Below are 6,436 nucleotides of genomic sequence, written 5' to 3'. Positions count from 1 at the left end.
GTGACTTAGTTTGTATGTTTAATTAATTGGTTAATAACTCTTCTAAGCAGCGCAGAATGAAGAGCTGGACCCAAAGAGGGTGCGCTGCGCTGGATCCAAAAAGCACCCTTCCTCCAGAGACCCGCCTCAGGTGGCGAGTTCGCTCTGGTGCATGCCGGCCTCCCGAACTTCGGGGTCCGATGTGACCGGACCCCCACCTCCGGGGAGGGTCCTCGTACCCTGCCCAACCCTTGCTTTCCCCTGCAGCCCCCGATGCCCCCACGCCACCCCCACAAGCAGCCAAACCGGCTTCTGCTTTTGGCCCCCAAACCAGCTCACTTTGGGACCGGTTCTGAGCCAAAAAGCCCAGCTGCTGAGCCTGTTCTCAAGTCCCAAAAGCACAGCACTTGACCTCTGCTCCTCAGCCCAAAACCACACCACTTAGTCCCCTCGCTCAGGCCCTCAAAACGCACGACTCGATCTGTTTCAGGGCCCCGGCGTCAGCCACAGGAGCCTGCTCTCAAGGCCCAGGAACAGAAGAGCTGTGCTCTCCACGCTCAGGGACCAAACCAGCTGAACCTGGCTGCGTCCCGGCCCCCTCCGCAGTCCCCACGGGCAACGCTCAGGGCCGCGGAGAGCGCAGCCACCCCGCAGCCCTGCACCCCCACGGCCCACGCGGGCACTGTCGGGGAGGCCTTGGGAACTGAACTGCGCGGGCCCGGCCCCGCACCCCGGCGGGGCAGCCCAGCACCGGCCCGGCAGCGCTTTCTTCCTGCTCTCGCAGGCCTCGTTTCCCCGGCAGCGCCGGGCCCGCACCCCAACCCCACAGGGGGCCGGGCCCAGCCCGCCTCCAGCAAACCGCGGCGGCAGCAGCCGGGGTCCCTGCCTGCCTCGCGGGCAAGGGGGGACCCGCCCGGCACCGCAGGAGCCCCCGCCGGGGTCGCCGCCGCCGCCGCCAGACCCCGACGAGGAGCAGTCGAGAGCCGGGTGGGGCTGCCCCTACTCCCCGGGGACGGGCACGGGCTCGGCCCCAAAACCCAACCACCGACCCACGACAGCGCTCGGCCCGGGGCCGCTGCTGCCCGCACCCCGCCGCCCCCCCGGGGGCTCCGCGGACCGGGAGACCCCACAGCCCAAACCCGCCGACCCACAGCGCGCCCGGCCATGCGGCTCCTCACCTGCTCTGGCGCGGCTCCGGCTGCCCCACGGCCCGGCACGGAGCCGAACCCGGCCACCGGACCATCCGCCAACCCCCCCAACCCCCGGACGCTCCGGGACGGTTCTCGTCCCTTTTCGCTCTGACGCCTCGAGCCGAGCCGGCCCCGCTCCTCCGAGCTACCGGCGGTGCCCGCTCTGCTGCTCGGGGCCGGGCCCTGTTCTCGCCCGGACGCGAGAAGCCGCTCCGGGGTCTTCTCGGTGCGTCCAGCCCCGTGCCGTGCCGGAGCGGGGAGAGCCGGGTACGAGCGCGGAGCCCTGGGGCAGGGGTTGCCCCAGTGCCGCCGACGGTGTGTGGGGGGGTGTCGTCGTCCCCCGCCCCACGCGGGGGGCGCACACACGGTACACCCGCGGGCAGGGGCATCCCCGGGGAGCCGTGCGGCCGGGCTGCGCCGTAGGAGGGGAAGGTGATGTTGGTTTCCCATTTTCCCCGCAAACTGATCCTCCCCCCCGGCCCCCCTTTCCCGCGCGTTACAGCCCGCGAAAAAGCTTTTAACAACCCGATCGACAACACTCCCTTTATCCCTCTTCCAGCAGCAGCAGCAGCAGCAGCAGCGAGAGATTAAGGCAACTGCAGCAGAGGGGAGGAAGGCAAGGAGAGCCTTTTCAAGCAAGGGCAGGACAAAATGCACGGCGTGGACAGGCACAGGAGAGGCTGCATTATCTGGAAAGCACAACGCCTGCCCAAGGGCAGAAAATAAGGAACGAATTGTTTCCAAGGAGCTGCAGCAGACGAATCACCTTTTTCTTTATTGCACTCCTGCCCTTTGTTATCCAAAGCGATAGGCTTCACCACCGGGCAGAAAATAGCTGCCTAGATTTACACGGACAACCAGAAACAATCAAGCCACCCAGCAAGAAGTTCGCAGCAGAGGTATAACCCATCAGCAGCTAAAACATTTGTTACGCAGGCACAACTAGGCACTAAACAAAGGCTTTCCAACTCTGGAGGTCTAGAACAGGTAGACATTAGCACAGAAGCACAAGGGGCTCCGTCACACTGCACAAATCTCCCCGTGCCTACACACGCACACGTTCAGAAGTTAGTTATCAGAAAACGCCCGACTCAGCCATTTGCCACAGTCACGAGACTCACGAGGTGGGCTCAGAGTTTTAAGGCAAGAAATACCTCCCCCACCCCCCACCAGAGATCTTTCAGGCTCCAGACCTGCCATCTCCCCGCACCAAACGTAACCGGCCAAAGGCTTTCAGGTGACCCAAAACACAGTACACAAAAAATAACCGGGGAGAGCCCTACATTGTGGAAAAGCGAACGATGCCCGACCGGGGCTTCTCTGCGGGGCCCGGCCCCCGCCCCGCCCCCGGCCCGACCCGCACGGAGATACCCCCCGGCCCGCGCCAGGCCTCACCTCACACGGAGACCCACCCGCTGCCCGAACTCACCCACCAGCGCTCTCCGGCCCCCGGACACGGCCGCGCTGCTCTCTCAGGCGGCTGCCGCAGGCGAGGCTCGGGCACCGCCAGGCCTCCAGGCGTCCCGAGGGGCTGCCGGCCACCGCAGGGGATGGCTGCCGGCGGCCGGACCGCCGCGGCGCTCCCCGCCCAGCTCCGAGCAGGCTCCGCCGGCCGCGGGCTTCCCACGCCGGGCCGCAGAGGGGCCCCGGCACCGCACAGGGACGCCTCGCGACCCGGCCGCCACACGCACCGGCCCTTCGGCCTCCACACGCACCGCTCCCGCCCCCGCTCCGACGCGCCGCGCACGCGCCACCGGAAGCCCGAGCCCCGCGGGGCGGCCCTTAAAGGGCGGCCGGAAGGAACGGCCCCCACCGGCCCCGCCCCCGCGCCGGACCGCCCCCGCGCCCAGCCGGTGAGCGCCAGCGCCCCCTGCTGGCCGGGCCGCGCTCAGCTCGCGAGGGCGCCGAGGGCCGGGCGGGGCGGGGCGGGACGCCCCGGCTCGGGGCCAGCGCCTTCTCGGGGCGAGCGGGAAACCCCTGCGGGCCCCGGTCACGGCCGGGCAGAGCCGCGCGCCCTCCGAGAGCTGCTGAACGGGGCTGCCGCTCGTGACACATACCGAGCCGTCTGCGACGGGAGCGGGCAGAGGAGGAAGGGGCCGGCGGCCGCGGCGCCCTGGCCCCAGGCGGGGGGGAGGGGCTGGGGCCCGGGGGGCCGCCCCCCTCCTCACAATTCCCTCACAGTTCCCTCACAGTTCCCTCCCAGTTCCTTCCCAGTACATAACAGTTACCTCCCAGTACATCCCAGTACATCCCAGTAGATCCTGGTACATCCCAAATCCCTGCTAGTTCCACCCGGTACAACCCAGTACAAGCCTGTACATCCTAGTTCCTCCACGGTACATCCCAGGGCATCCCCGCACATTGTAGTGCCTCCCAGTACATCCCAGTTCCCTCCCAGTACTGGGAGGGACCTGGGATGTACTGGGAGGGACGTGGGACGTACTGGGAGGGAACTGGGATGTACTGGGAGGGAACTGGGATGTACTGGGATGGAACGGGGATGTATTGGGATGTACAGGAACGGAACTGGAATGTACTGCGATGTACTGGGATGTACTGGGAGCAAATTGGAATTTACTGGGATGTACTGGGAGGAAACTGGGATATACTGGGTGGAAACTGGAATATACTGGGAGGCACTGGGAGGGAAGTGGGTGTCAACTGGGATATTCCAGTTTCCTCCCAGTACATCCCAGTTCCCTACCAGTGCAGCCCAGTACATCCCATTTCCCTCCCAGTCCGTCCCAGTTCCCTCCCAGTCCGTCCCAGTTCCCTCCCAGTACATCCCAGTTCCCTCACAGTTCACACACAGTTCACTCCCAGTTCCATTCCAATACATCCCAGTACATGCCAGTTGCCTCCCAGTTTCCTCTAAGTACATCCCAGTACTTCAAAGTTCCATCCCAGTACATCCCAGTTCCCTCCCACTCCGTCCCAGTACATCCCAGTTCCCTCCCAGTACATCCTACTACATACCAGTTCCCTCCCAGTTCACTCCCAGTACACAACAGTTACCTCCCAGTGCGTCCCAGTTCCCTCCCAGTACGTCCCAGTACATCCCAGTTCCGTCCCAGTTCCCTACCAGTGCGTCCTAGTTCCCTCCCAGTACGTCCCAGTTCCCTCTTAGTCCATTCCAGTTCCCTCCAGTATATCCCAGTACATCCCAGTTCCCTCCAGTACATCTCAGTTCCCTCACAGTTCACACACAGTTCACTCCCAGTTCCATTCCAGTACATCCCAGTACATGCCAGTTCCCTCCCAGTACATCCCAGTTCCCTCACAGTTCACACACAGTTCACTCCCAGTTCCATTCCAGTACATCCCAGTACATGCCAGTTCCCTCCCAGTACATCACACTACATCCCAGTTCCCTCCCACTTCCTGCTAAGTACACCCCAGTACTTCACAGTTCCCTCCCAGCACATCCCAGTACGTCCCAGTTCCCCTCAGTACACAACACTTCCCTCCCAGTACATACCAGTACATCCCAGTGTCCTCACAGTACGTCCCAGTTCCCTCCCACTACATCCCAGTTCCCTCCCAGTCCGTCCCAATCCCCTCCCAGTACATCCCAGTTCCCTCCCAGTATGTCCCAGTACATCCCAGTTCCCTCCCAGTAAATCCCAGTTCCCTCCCAGTATGTCCCAGTACATCCCAGTTCCCTCCCACTACATCCCAGTTCACTCCCAGTACATACCAGTTCCCTCCCAGTACATCCCAGTACATCCTGGTACATCCCAGTTCCCACCCAGTACATCCTACTACATACCAGTTCACTCCCAGTACATCCCAGTTCCCTCCCAGTACATCGCAGTTCCCTCCCTGTTCCTTCCCATTACATAACAGTTACCTCCCAGTACATCCCAGTAGATCCTGGTACATCCCAAATACCTGCCAGTTCCACCCGGTACAACCCAGTACAAGGCTGTACATCCTAGTTCCTCCACAGTACATCCCAGGGCATCCCCGCACATTGTAGTGCCTCCCAGTACATCCCAGGTCCCTCCCAGTACTGGGAGGGAACTGGGATGTACTGGGAGGGACCTGGGATGTACTGGGATGTAATGGGACGGAACTGGGATGTATTGGGAGGCACTGGGAAAGAAGTGGTAGTGAACTGGGAGGGAATTGGGATGTACGGGGATGAACTGGTAGGGAACTGGGATGTACTGGCATGGAACGGGGATGTATTGGGATGTACAGGAACAGAACTGGAATGTACAGCGATGTATTGGCATGTACTGGCAGCGAGCTGGGATTTACTGGGATGTACTGGGAGGAAACTGGGATATACTGGGAGGCATTGGGAGGGAAGTGGGTGTCAACTGGGACATTCCAGTTTCCTCCCAGTACATCCCAGTTCCCTACCAGTGCAGCCCAGTACATCCCAGTTCCCCCCCAGTCCGTCCCAATCCCCTCCCAGTACATCCCAGTTCCCTGCCAGTATGTCCCAGTACATCCCAGTTCCCTCCCAGTACATACCAGTTCCCTCCCAGTACATCCCAGTTCCCTCCCAGTTCCCTCCCACTACATCCCAGTACATCCTGGTACATCCCAGTTCCCACCCAGTACATCCTACTACATACCAGTTCCCTCCCAGTTCACTCCCAGTACATCCCAGTACTTCACAGTTCCCTCCCAGTACATCCCAGTACGTCCCAGTTCCCCTCAGTACATAACACTTCCCTCCCAGTACATACCAGTACATCCCAGTGTCCTCACACTACGTCCCAGTTCCCTCCCAGTACATCCCAGTTCCCTACAAGTTCACTCCCAGTACATAACAGTTACCTCCCAGTACATCCTAGTAGATCCTAGGACATTTCAAATCCCTGCCAGTTCCACCCGGTACAACCCAGTACAAGCCTGTACATCCTAGTTCCTCCACAGTACATCCCAGGGCATCCCCGCACATTGTAGTGCCTCCCAGTACATCCCAGTTCCCTCCCAGTACTGGGAGGGACCTGGGATGTACTGGGAGGGAACTGGGATGTACTGGGATGTAATGGGACGGAACTGGGATGTATTGGGAGGCACTGGGAAAGAAGTGGTAGTGAACCGGGAGGGAATTGGGATGTACGGGGATGAACTGGTAGGAAACTGGGATGTACTGGCATGGAACGGGGATGTATTGGGATGTACAGGAACAGAACTGGAATGTACTGCGATGTACTGGGAGCAAACTGGGATTTACTGGGATGTACTGGGAGGAAACTGGGATATACTGGGAGGAAACTGGGATATACTGGGAGGAAACTGGGAGGGAA

Source organism: Phalacrocorax aristotelis, unplaced genomic scaffold (assembly GCF_949628215.1).
Source record: "Phalacrocorax aristotelis unplaced genomic scaffold, bGulAri2.1 scaffold_39, whole genome shotgun sequence".
NCBI lineage: Eukaryota > Metazoa > Chordata > Aves > Suliformes > Phalacrocoracidae > Phalacrocorax > Phalacrocorax aristotelis.
Note: the sequence above shows the minus strand (reverse complement) of the source record.